Source organism: Acipenser ruthenus, chromosome 26 (genome assembly GCF_902713425.1).
Source record: "Acipenser ruthenus chromosome 26, fAciRut3.2 maternal haplotype, whole genome shotgun sequence".
NCBI classification, from domain to species: domain Eukaryota; kingdom Metazoa; phylum Chordata; class Actinopteri; order Acipenseriformes; family Acipenseridae; genus Acipenser; species Acipenser ruthenus.
The window spans coordinates 16,766,881-16,780,713 of NC_081214.1; the positions used below are offsets into that span (position 1 = coordinate 16,766,881).

Here is a 13,833-nt window from a genome sequence, read left to right on the forward strand (position 1 = left end):
AGTGGAGTAGCGTGGGCGAAGCGAGGTAGAGAGAACACCAGGCGAGCAGCAGAGTTCTGGATGAGCTGGAGCGGACGGGTGGCGGACGCAGGGAGAACCGTAATTAAAACATTTTAATTAATCCAGCTCAAAGCGTTCACACTAAAGTACTGTTTCATGTTTAGTCATGCTTCATGCGTACGCACACTATTAAAATAGTTAGGTTACAGTTCCAAGCAGCGCAATGGACTGTGGGACTCAATATGACATTATCCCACCATGCACTGTATTTTATGTTTACAAAACAACAAATATGGAGCCCGTGCCCATGGAAGACATAGAGCTTCTTAGCATGAACGTTATGGCTTTGTTTCTTACAAACACAAGGTACATTTTATCATAATGTGTGCGTTTCGTTTTGAACTCTGAAGTTCTCCTTGACTGATTTCATCGCTACAGATATGAATGTGCCTTGATTTCGGCATCTTATCGCGTCGCTCTGTGATCCGCCATTTTACAACAAGCCTCAGAAATTGTATATGGTGCAGCAGTATTTATAGTCATTCTCAACACCTTCAGCTGCTTCTGATGTGATCTCATTTAGAACCGGATTCGAGACCCCTGAGGTGGTCGCATGTCCGGTTCTCGAGTACGGTATTAAACGATGCAGTGTAGACTCTAACCGTATTTAGCATGAGACTGATAAGACTGAGAGCGAGGCTGGGTAACTCAAAGGCTTACATGGCGCTTCATAATGTGACAGGGCTCAGTTTCTATCATCTGCAATTATACAGAAAGTAAATAATTAGAATAGAAATAACAAGTACATTTCTGTATTATACCACACATTGTTTTTGCTGATGAAAATTAGACCAGGCAGACAGAACAGCTGGTTTGCTTCCGCACACACACACAGATCCACTCACAGTCACACACCCGCTTTTCTATAAGTGCTCACTACTTGCAATTTTGGTTTTGGCCTTTTTTTAATTTAATATCATTGCACAGTCTCTTGCACTAAATGGATTAGTCAACATATTTTTCAGTAACATTGTGGCAGCAAAGTTTGCGTGGCTTGCTGTTCCATCAAGGACGATTCAATTCTGCAGTTGCATGCCTTTCCTACTTTTTCCAACACACATAGGTCAGTTGTCATGTTGCCTAGGCAACATGATGCAACTTGGAGCATTGCATGTGTTGACCAGCAAAATAAGAATACAGCCGACATGAACTGGTTGCTTACATGCTATGTGTATTTCATATTCTTAAAAATGTTGTAGATAAAAACTTATTTTTTTGTGACTTCTGGAGCCTGCAATGCATGCATTGCATACATAGATGGTGCGTCAGTGATGAGCAATACATAGCACTATGGGTGGTTCAGACACGTGTACACTCATGCTGTAAGATGTTTAGGCAGAGGGCTATACTGTGAGAATGTGTGTGTGTTTTTTTTAACATCAAATGCTTGCTCCAAGGGATGAAAATAAAATGCAACCAATAGAATGACTTTGCTCCTCACATTATTTTATTTATTTTGTGTTTAAAAAAAATAAGGAAAACATATTTACAAGGTAACATGGATGGTTAGGGTCAAACAAATACACATAAAGTTAACAAAGCAAACATAAATAAAGTCTTCCTCTGTGGAGTGTGTGAGAAAGATGGAAATCTTCATTAAAAAAAAATAAAAAAAGATTCTCCAAGTAGAAAAATAATCAGGACCGAAAGTAACAAAATTAAAGTCTTCCTTTTGAGGTAAAACAAATTAAACATAGGGGGAAAATGATGTGCCTTTCATTATGTATACAACACAACTTATAAGGTAGCCAAAGTATTACTGCTATTTGATTATGGCAATATACAGAACAGAAAGTATGGCTCTTAAAGGTTATATATATTATTACTAAGACCAATAGATTATGTTTAAACATTGCATTAAACATCCAGTAGGTGGCAGCAATAAGCTAGGATTATCTTAACGGCAAACTAAACAGGGTGTATACAATGAAAGAATGATCATACCTATAGATCCTTCATGTTATTTGGTTTCCAATTTTTGCTTTGTTTTCCTTTTAGTTCAGCATGCTTCATGGTAATAGTTTCTCTGTTAAAACCAATAAAACACCTCACCTTCAAAACCTATGCGATCTTCCCTGTAATGAAAAAAAAATAAATCATCAGGCTCATTGCATCTCATTAGCAGCAGCAATTAACTCAACTAGCCCATCACAACGCCACTGTCTGCAGGGAATCCCACACAGGTGTAGAAGGTGAGACTAATAATCAAAATAGCCCCAATCCCTTGACTTTAGTCTCACATTGATGAAGCAAAAAGCCCTTGTGTATTTACTTTTCATTTTATTAATTTGCATGGTAATAATAATAATTATACTGTACAAGTAATGTGCTTTACTGTAGTTTACACATTTAGTTTTACAGTGCTTATCATACTTTTATGCTCTTTACTATTAATAGACTATATTTTACAACAATTTTCTATGCTTTCATGTTATACTGCAGTAAACTTTTATAAGGGCTGACAGTGATAGCAACTACCCCAAAAACTTTCAGAGAAGAATACAATCTTTTACGAACGAAATAAACGCACACAACATGTAACTTCTCTTAGTTTTATGGTATTAGAATTCTTGCAGAAAAGAATGGCTTGCAGCCTATTTTTTTCCCCACACGCCAAAATTGAACAAAACATTGTCACATATACCATGAAGGAAACAGCATGCGTTAGCTCACCGGGTGACTCAGTCCAGTAATGCACATGGGACTAGCTGTGATGGCGTGGACTGGTGATCACAAGCAGCAGCTGAATTGCTTAATCATCTTGATTTCGCTGGTCAACTCTTACCCACCAGCATGAAGGACATTGTCTCCATGTGATTCAGCATGTGTCACTGCAGGACAGAGGCAATGTGGGCACAACATCCCACTTTTCTTGGCTGCAGACCTGCACTGCAGTACCAGGATGTTATTAGATGCATGTGGAGATTTTGTGAAGTTTCACACGCAACAGACCACCGTTATCTTCGTGCCACAGAAATGCACATGTTCCAGAGTGTACGACCTTGCCTGCTTCACTAGTCATTGTGTTGACTTACACGATAACACAGCATACCCTTAATATTGTGGGCCCAATACTTGATTTTTTACTCAAAATAGGGCCCCTAGGGCTTCATAGAGCTATAGGCTCCCTCTTGTGGCAGCAGTTCATTATTTCTCTTTCATATTATTTCTATTTGTTTTAATGGAACAGATTTTGAGTTGCATTTCAAGTAAGTTATTTATAGCTTGTTTTAAGGGCTTTCCAACAATTGCTTGACACAAGTCAACCTCTTCTCTCACAGTTATCATCTAGAGTAAAAGTCATACATGAACCAAGTCTACCATCTGCACCAGCCAATAGCAATAATGTCAAGGTTTGTTAGATTTACCTTGTAATATGTATTAAATGATACAGCAATCAGGCCCAGCAGTGCTGGATTTGCTATGAAGTTACCTGGATCTCTTCCAACAGGTTATCAATTAACAACAACAAATACCACTTGTATACCACTTCTCACAAAAACAACAACCCAGAGCACTTTGAAAAACACTTGGTTTCTACTGCGAGTGAAGTAAATCTATGAAATGTAAAAGGGTCCAAACAGACAGCAAAAATAGGCCCATACTGTGTTCCGCCTTTCTCAAATTAGGAACCTGAATTCGATCAAATTTATTTATTTATTTTTTTTGTTATGATTTTTGCTCCCATTCATTTTCAAAGGAAAATTGTTAAATGGGAGTAGGTCATGCTTGCCATCTATCATAAGGTACAGTGGAAATGCTGGGACGGGGTTGGCTGGGATGCAGATAAGTAATCAGAAGATCTCATACTGGTTTTCAATACACTGGAACAGGTGCCTTCATTTGAGCAGGATGCATGAACAAATAAAAAATAATTGAAAACAATAACTTTTAATTGGCCATACTTGACCAATGATGGTGAAAAAATGTCACTAAATGAAGGTTACTATATGAAACTGTGTTGGCAATTTGTATTGTTGTTAATGTAACTATGACAGCTATTGGGTACCTATGCCCACACAAGTGAAGCACTAAAATGACTCTGCTGGACTTTATTTACTATATGGCTCATATGGTACTGCTGGTGTTCCCAGGTGGTTATTGAAATTAACCTGTGGCACTGAAACCCAGCAGGACACAATCTTCTTGTTCACTGATTCTGTATCCTTCTGGCCTCCAGTCCCTCACACACTTTTTCAGAGTTGTAACTAAGTTAACCTTGGGGTCAGCAAACTTCAAATCCGAATCACATGTTTGGTGCCTGGTGGGGTCTGAACTGAATGTAGTTTATGTGTGTGGGGAATGGGGATATACAGGAAGGATTTAAAAATTTTTCAATTTTTCTTTTTCAATTTTTGGTTTGTTTTTCCAACTGTATTTTTTCAATCTAAGTGCCGTTCTGGCAGGTTCATTTTTATGTAGTTGTTCAACACTAATCCAAGCGAGGACCCATTATCTTACCAGATGTTTTGTTTCATATGGAAAGACAAATGCTATGTGCATAATTTGCCTGAATAATAATGTTTAGTTTTTTTGTATCTTTTTTTTACAGTGTCCTGCGGCAGTGAGCAGATACACAATATTATCTAGCTTTTTTGTAAATCATCAAAAGAAACATTACAGACAATTAGGTTCACGCAGAGAACACCCCAGGAACTTATTGAGGTCATCTTTATTTGAGACTCTTATTGCAGATTGCCATTATTATATTGTAGATCGCTTAATGAAAATGATTCAATTTGCTTCTTGTTAAAAGGAGGGTTTCACCTCATTGCTTTAACTAAAAGGGGCAGGCTTGTGGAGCCTAATGGCCTTTTCCTGTTCCTTACGTTTAATGTTCTTAAAAAATAACTTGTCAAATCACTGTTTCAAAGCACTAGTTAATATAAGTGCACCTTAATTCTTTTGAACTTCATGGCCAATTGTTCACTTTCCTTCTACCATATAATATCCTATTAATCCTATTATTATAAACTCTGGGTCAATACGGTGTTTGTACAGTACCATTGAATCTGTGAGAACTGAATCCATTGTAACTATTATGTGTTGGTTAAAAAGTAGAAAGCCAGGAACTCAGAAAGTGATCTCTGGAGTCCTGCGTGTTTAATGTAACGTTGAAGGAAGTACAGCGGAAAGCACTTATCAGGAATTTCCTTTCAAAGAGGAAAGTGTTTTTTGGAGGGAACATGCAAATATTTATCAGCAGACCAAGGGCCGAGAAAAAAAGGAAAGAGGTTACAGAGTTCCCTGAAATAATCTGTCACTAAATGTTGAAAAAACACATTTTATTATTACAGCTTACTTCATAAAAAAAACACTGTCCCATCAAGGAACACAGAGGCACCGTGTAAGAACTTGCCATCTAAATAGAACACGTAAACTGGTAAGACATACAGTTCAATTTCTTAAAGTTTGCAGTTATTTAAATGTGTGGTGTTCCGTATGTGATGAACAGAGTAATGTGGACATATTTCAAGTGCTGTACATGCGTCTATCTTGGAAAATAAGCTGTCGGCTGTATTAGGTTCTGGAACTCTGCTTGGTGTGTTTATACTTTTTTTTTTTTTGTAATTGCCTGCATTCAATTGCTTTTAAATAAGTTGAGAGCTAGATGACAAACTAAATAATTTGAGTGCTTCTATTAGAAAGATATGTTTTGTGTTTATTTGGTTTTTTGTTGGCTCAAGTTAAAAGGTAACAGAAATCAGACACCGTTGGTGGGTTTAACAGTTTTACAGGGAGACATTAAGAATGATGAAACTCTCTGTGTGTTATGCCACATTTCCCACTGTATCACAAGACCTGTCTGCAAAGCTCTCAGTTCCAGTATCAATCCTGCAGCTGCTGCTGGAGTCTACAATCCAGACACAGCAGTGACTAGTTAGAATTATAAATATAGAGTGTCTATAAATAATATAAACATGTTCAGTATGATCCGCCTTATAAATAATGTATATTTAAATTAACTCCTGCTTGTTTTCCAAAGACTTCAAAATGTTATGTGAACATTAAATAATGGGTACAATTGCAAATGTTTTGCCTTTTGAATGCGTATTTGTAATGTCTATGCTGTGAATACAGTTCATAACTAGACATTGCCCTCTAGTCTTATTTTCATATTTGCACAATATTTATTTTTTGTATCTGTTTGTTATCCCCTGGTATATGTTCTCAGTCATCATTCATTACTGTTTCTGTACTTCTGTATCTGGCATGTTTAACAGTCACAGCATTTTACCTTTGTAGAAGTAACTGAGCAAGCAGTGCTATAATGAGGCCAGTGTAAAGGGGGTGGGCACCAATAAGACCCCCCCCCCCCCCCCCCGAAACATTGAGTTTGTGATAGAATAGACTATTACCTTTTTAGTTAAGTTTACATAGCACTAGTTTTAAAATGAAATTGTAAAGCATAATTACTGGGTATAAATTCCTCTGAATTATTTAAATTTGGAAACAATTGCTAAATGCTTGTTATAACGAGCATATAACTGTAACTTATATATATATATATATATATATATTATATTTTGTTTAGTTTCTGTACGAGAAAAGCGCCTGCTAAATAATAATAATAATAATAATAATAATAATAATAATAATAATAATAATAATAATACTAATAAAAGTTTATAAGTCATTGTCAATCTTGTGATCCTACAGGATGTTATTTCTTTATTAGGCCTAAGGCACATTGGAGGCTTGGTTTGTCTAGTGCTGGTAGGATGCTTGTGTTTTAGGGACCACACAGTTAATCAAATAGTTTATGTTGGTTATCTGATTAGAGTAATCACAATCTCAAAACAGTATTAGGATTAACAGATGAATTCTAGTTATGGTAATGAATGATATTCTGAAGACATTATGATACGCTGCCTTGTGCTCCCGGCTACGTGTGCTGCCCATGGCAACAAGACAGGGTGTTAGCACTGTTCACCCAAGCAGTTAAGTGACTGGTTCTTTTAGTTTTTTTACATGAAATGAAAAGTACATCAGTAAATAAAATCCTTCAGCAAACTTTAGATAGTCCAAGGCCAGGTACTGACATTTACATGACAGGAATTTACTGTGGAAAAGTCACTATCCTTCAGGTCGCTTTACTCTCCACAGCAGAAAAAAAAACCTTCATTCCTATCATAAATGTATTTATTAACAATGTAAACCGCTGTGCTATTCCTTTTATCAATGATGCATTTAAATCAACTTCAGAGATTCTTTCATTGCAGTTAATGGTAGTGGTAGTGAGTTTATCAGATCAATTCAGATATGAAGGGTACTTTACCCTTGAAACAATGCTGACAGTACACATATCTGCATTGGATTCCTTACCAGCTTTTTGGTACTGTACATAAGTGCAGCTGCTATGCATTTCTTAACATCTTTAGTAATACCAGGACATACATTTTAATGATGTTTTTAAATATTTATTCCAAACACAAAAAGGAAAGTCTTTGATATTTTGTTCTGTGATATGCTAATACCTTTTGAAAATTGTCCCTCGTAACTGGGAAAACGTTGCCTATCCCTCGATTCCCTGGGATCAAAGCAATATTGTAAGCCACCTGATTTGTTCAGTAACCACCATGTTTAGTAACACAAACTAGATGTACCTGTTTTTCGAGCCTTCGTGGGTGGAGATATACCATTTTTGAATGAAATGCTTGGCTAACAAACATGTTTAATGGTTTTATATATCAGCAGATTAATGGAGTTTTTATTTTTATCATGATGATGGTGTAATGTTTTATTAGCATATACAAAATCTACATTTAAAGTGACATTGGAGTCTATTTTATGATTTAAACAGCGGCCTGGGTTGCCGTTGTAGTACTGTGAGATAGTAAATTGTAGTAAATTGGATTTAATAAAATGTATCTGGGAGCATTTGTGATGGTATGTAATCATGGCTTTACTTCACTAAATATAGCCCTTATATTATAACTGTACTGGTTGGTGATACATTACATTTTATTTTTTGTAACTGTCTTTTGGCTGTCTGCTGTATTTGCTTCTGCCACATAATTAAGGTTTCTAGTTGCTGCACATATGAACCAACCTTTTACACTGCCCCTGTAACCTGTAGTATACAAGCAGATATATAAAGACATATATTTAGAACTTGCTTACACATTTTCCCAATCGAAAGAACTCAATATAAATAAACCCTATACCTTATAAATAAGTCGCTACTTTTCTATTAATAGGTATCGGATCAAAATATCAGTTTTTCCAATTAAAAATGTATGTGTGCAATTAAAAAGATCATACCATGTAAAATCTATTCCATTATTTTACTGGTGGGATAAATAATTGTGTTTGTAGATCATGTGGTGCCTCAATAACACATTTTACATTAGAAAGAATTCAGATTGTCATTCAGCTATTCCTAACACATTTACCTAGTCACTGTATTTGTAAGCTTTTTCTGGCTGTGCTGCCCTGCATGAGCGCGTGCATGCCCACATTATGAGCAAAATTAATTATCTGGAACACAATAAAAAGTGGATGTCATGTGGAGTGTTTCTTTGGGGAGTCTTTAGCAAATGCTATTACCATACACAGTCTACGATTCATAAAGATATATTTATTTTGCTTTATATTGTCACAAAAACATAGTTTTAAACACATCTGGAATGTCAAAATACCCCAAATCCTAATACATCAAATCCCAAGTTCTTGCAGCAAGTTCTTATATTGTTGTCCTTGTTCTTGACAATATTGCCGTAAAACTAGACAGCGCGAATTGCGACAAACATCATCACGTTTCAAAACCAGTATAAGACCCGACCACAGCATAGTTACAGCACAGCAACAGTTAAACAGCGAGAGGTGGCTGGCCTTGGCAGTCGGTGTCAGTCAGTGTGGTGCACATTTTATGCCCAGGCTGGAGAAAAGTAGGTGAGCTGTTAAATAGGTTTGAGGGGCTTAAGCTCTGTCGGCCCTAGCCACCTGCTGCCCATGTGTATTACCTAGAAGGGTTTATCAAATACTCAAATAGTATCAAAGCAATTTTAGCTTTTACCATTGGTTAATTTCTAATCCTGCAATTCCGTTCCAGTTCCAGTATGTTTGGTTGGCTCTCAACACTACTTCCTCTCTCACCACAGACAGTCACTGTCTCTATGGGGGGCTAGGTACCTATTAGTCTAGGTCTTAATGGTTTTTTGAGAATTCCCGCTGTATTCATATCTATTTGTTTTCTCAGTCAACAGAAAAAAAGAAGTGTACCAGATACAGGACTGTATTAATGGTTTGGCAGTGGGATATGAGGTATTTCACAGTTCAGTGAGTCAGTTCTAGCCCATGTTGGTAATGAATTATCATAGCTCATAGCTGCTTGGGGAATGGGAGAAATTAGAGACACTTTTCTTAGTGGGTAGGTGTCAAGCTCACAAATAACAATAATTAGAAAAGAGAATCGTAAGAAAGGGGACTATGTAGCTTGCATCCCAGTTGTATCTATACATACATGTAGGTGTGTGTATGAAATATATATACACACACACAAACACACACACACACATACACACACACAAATGTGGTTTAGGGTTGCCCATAAGTAGAAGATCGAAGCCGTCGGGTCTTTCACAAGGTGTTTGTTTGTGACCTTGCAAACTCCATTCGACTTTCCAAGCATCATCAGGGTTGAAGTCGCATTCTCGAAAGGTTAAGCATGTGGGTCCAAAAGGGCTTGCGTGACTTCAAGCGATGGTCAAACCATTACAAATAAATAAAGTCAATGAAAGGTACTGGTAGTTTACACACTTGCAATGAGAGAGATTGCTGTCAAATCCTGCCTGGAAACTGATTAACTATTGATGTCCAGACACAGGATTCCTCGGCTCGTTGCAGACTCTTGAAACAACATAACCTTCTAGGAAAGAACAATAATAGGGTTATTTTTGCAGTGAAATACAATGGGAATATGAAAATTTCCTATGAGAACATTTCAATCGTGTGTGTTTTGAAAGAAGCTGATTTCTCACAGTGTTTTATGTAACCATTGTTTGTAAGACTAAAGGTGGTGCAGAATGTGCAATCCGGAATGGGCTCTTATCGACTACTCAGAATTCATAACCTGTTTTACTTTTACAATCCAGTGCCCTAAAGCCTCACATATGTGTTTGTGAGTATTCAACTGTGCTGGATTAAAGGCACTGAAAATGTAGGCTTGTGCAGCACAGGCTCAGACAATGTACTCTTCCCCACACAACCCAGCCAGTGTACATCAGCTATATCCTGGAAGGAAAATCCTTCATGGCTGAATGACACTGCCTGCAAGTGTGCCAATTAGTGAAAACTATCATGGTATTTCTTGTGATATGGGCACTATGGATGTGCCGAGTAACAAATATAAAACAGTATCTGTAACACTGGGCACTATTAATACACTTCCAATTTTAGACATTCAATTTTAGTTGTTAAAAAATACTTTAACATCAATATCAATGTCAGGTATGGATAATCAATTTCTGAGTGCCAGGGTTGTACTTGGGTTTTAGCACTGTCAACAGCAGATGGTATGGACAGCAGTGTGGAGTAGTGGTTAGGGCTCTGGACTCTTGACCGGAGGGTCGTGGGTTCAATCCCTGGTGGGGACACTGCTGCTGTACCCTTCAGCAAGGTACTTTACCTAGATTGCTCCAGTAAAAACCCAACTGTATAAATGGGTAATTGTATGTAAAAATAATGTGATATCTTGTAACAACTGTAAGTCGCCCTGGATAAGGGCGTCTGCTAAGAAATAAATAATAATAATAATAATAATAATAATAATAATAATAATAATAATAATAATGGTAAAAACTCAAGGACCACATTACGATCAAGCAAGAACTGTGCAAGGACACCACAAGGATATGGAAGGATTCCATGCATGCCACAAAAATGTTAGGGTTATGCTTGGATGATGCAAAGGATACAAGTGTTGCACAGGGAATTTGCAATTCTCTGAACTTAGAATCAAATTACTGCAAGGATTTTGCAAGTTTTGTGTAATGCATGCATGACATTATTGTATATGCTTTAAACTTGCACTGGATTAGAACAAACCCTCTGCAAGTAACACAGATAGTTTAACCTGGGCCATCAACAACCACTAGGTCTGAATTACTTGTGTTTACTACTAGCCATGGATCTTTTTACAAAACTGGAATGCCATCATTACCATAATAATAAAACAAATAATATTATATTAACACCATATGCTTTAATGGGGATTCAGTTTCCTATATATATAATGTGTGTGTGTGTGTGCTTATAAAAGAATGGGCAGGAGGTGCCCAATTACTAAGGAGGGTTCAGAAAACTGGGAGGCAGGACAGAGTTGCTTATTTACATAATAAATAAAACAGATAGTTCTCGCTGCAGCCTGGAGTTTAATTGAGCAATGGCAGTTTTGTTTGTATGGGTTCCTGCAGCGTCTTGCTGTGTGTAGTCATCTTAACCCCCCTTGAGTCAGGTGGGAGATATTTCAGCAGAGCAGAGGTTAGTTTCAGGGTATAGCAACCAGCGGGACTTAAGGCAGCAGCACAGCAATCAGCGAGTGCTCCTGTCAGTGCGGAACAGGTGAAACTGACTACGGAGAACTACTGAATTCATAAATGTATACATTCATTTAATAAGGTAGGGCTTGATGAGGTGATTACTACTAGCTGAGAACAGCAGGGAGCAGCAACCACTCCAGGTTACCCATTGTCTAAAAGACAGATGGGTTAAAACCACGTCTGGCCACATGACAGGACCTGCCTTGTCAGAGTACTATATTATGAATTATTTATAAACACAACCCATTGTTCAGGTCCACTGTTAAGCTGTTCCATTTAGACTGCAGTCTCTTTCCTCCATTGGTTTTTGTTCAGCTCTGTCAGATTCTGCTTTTTGCTCTGCTAGCTGATATACATGTTGTCACTTTGGAGATTAGAAACTACCCTGTAAGTTGCAGTAAAAGTGGGAATTACAGTGTTGCACATGTGAAATACAAATAGTCAGTACAGCCCAATTTCTATTTTGAACAAGTACTGTTACCATTCTTTAAACTGGGTCAAACTTTTCACTGGCCCCAAAACTCATAATGAGATAACATGGACATTGGATAACACTGATAGTTTTATTCTCTTATTGCACTAGGAATAAAGTTTCACATAACAATTTTTTAAATCATTGATCTGATTAAACACTGTACTATACTTCAGCACAACTATAACGTCTATAACTTCCAGCTCACTGGTCCTTGATAATTCAATATACTGGTAACTTGTTAACCTATCATATATTAAATTGGAATGTGAATTGACAAGAAACAGCTTTTTGGCATCACTTGAATTGAAATATTCTGAAGACACTCACATTCACTGTTAGATGGTTAATGTTCACAGCCTTTGTTTAACCCATTCCTGCCTAAATAGAATGACCATATACGGGCATGGATATGACCACTTTGTGTTTTAGCGCTTGTAGTTTGGCAACCTCAAATCAGAAATTAAAACCCAACATATCCACGTAGCTGTTTCCAATTATATATAGGCAAAGCAAAATATCACAAAGTACATTTTCAAATCGTATGGAAAACCTTTTAACCTTGAAATATATTAATAAATATAATTCCTTTGTCTTTTTGAACATATTCACCTTTGCAGCAGAGAGAACACTAACAACACGTATGTACAGATAGCAGAGTCCATACGTTAATGGTCTACTAACCTGAGATTTATACCGGAATGCAGAGCTTTTTTTATTCCAGTATTAGACTGTATAGGCTTCCCACCCCAGACTTGCCTATACCCAGAATAGCCTAACCCATTCACATAGACACACTATAATGTGTTACAGTACTGTATAATGCTTTTATAGCCAATGCAGAAACTGGCAATGCCACCTCATCCTTTTTCTTTTACCAGTGTTGCCCAATCATATCCGTCCATCCATCCGTCTCTCTCTGTCTGTCACAATACATGGTGAACATGATAACTGGCTTGGTTTTGAGTCTTCACCACACTTTTATCATACACTCTTAGTCTTGTAGAGATTATTTAATTGATTTGGCTATAAACCAATAATCCAGTACATCTATACAAACATTTTAAAACTATTTTTTACATGCACTCTTTCACTTGCTTACTTTACAAGCAGCAGTGGCCACAAGTACAGATGTGCTCAAATTTGTTGGTACCCTTACAGCTCATTGAAATAATGCTTCATTCCTCCTGAAAAGTGATGAAATTAAAAGCTATTTTATCATGTATACTTGCATGCCTTTGGTATGTCATAGAATAAAGCAAAGAAACTGTGAAAAGAGATGAATTATTGCTTATTCAACAAAGATATTCTAAAATGGCCTGGACACATTTGTTGGTACCCCTTAGAAAAGATAATAAATAATTGGATTATAGTGATATTTCAAACTAATTTGTTTCTTTAATTAGTATCACACATATCTCCAATCTTGTAATCAGTCATTCAGCCTATTTAAATGGAGAAAAGTAGTCACTGTGCTGTTTGGTATCATTGTGTGCACCACACTGAACATGGACCAGAGAAAGCAAAGGACAGAGTTGTCTGAGGAGATCAGAAAGAAAATAATAGACAAGCATGGTAAAAGTAAAGGCTACAAGACCATCTCCAAGCAGCTTGATGTTCCTGTGACAACAGTTGCAAATATTATTAAGAAGTTTAAGGTCCATGGAACTGTAGCCAACCTCCCTGGGCGCGGCCGCAAGAGGAAAATCGACCCCAGAAGGATAGTGCAAATGGTAGAAAAAGAACCAAGGATAACTG

General features: G+C 37.1%; 1 protein-coding gene across 1 annotated transcript in view; it reads left to right on the forward strand.

The window, feature by feature from the left end:
- Positions 1 to 5,337: 5,337 nt before the first annotated feature.
- The window catches only part of LOC117430251 (kelch-like protein 4), a 99,002-nt gene continuing 90,506 nt past the window's right edge, over positions 5,338 to 13,833 (forward strand). Inside the window, exon 1 of the mRNA XM_034050109.3 lies at positions 5,338 to 5,443. The gene's annotated coding sequence lies outside the window, so the exon portion shown is untranslated. The remainder of the gene's footprint in view (positions 5,444 to 13,833) is intronic.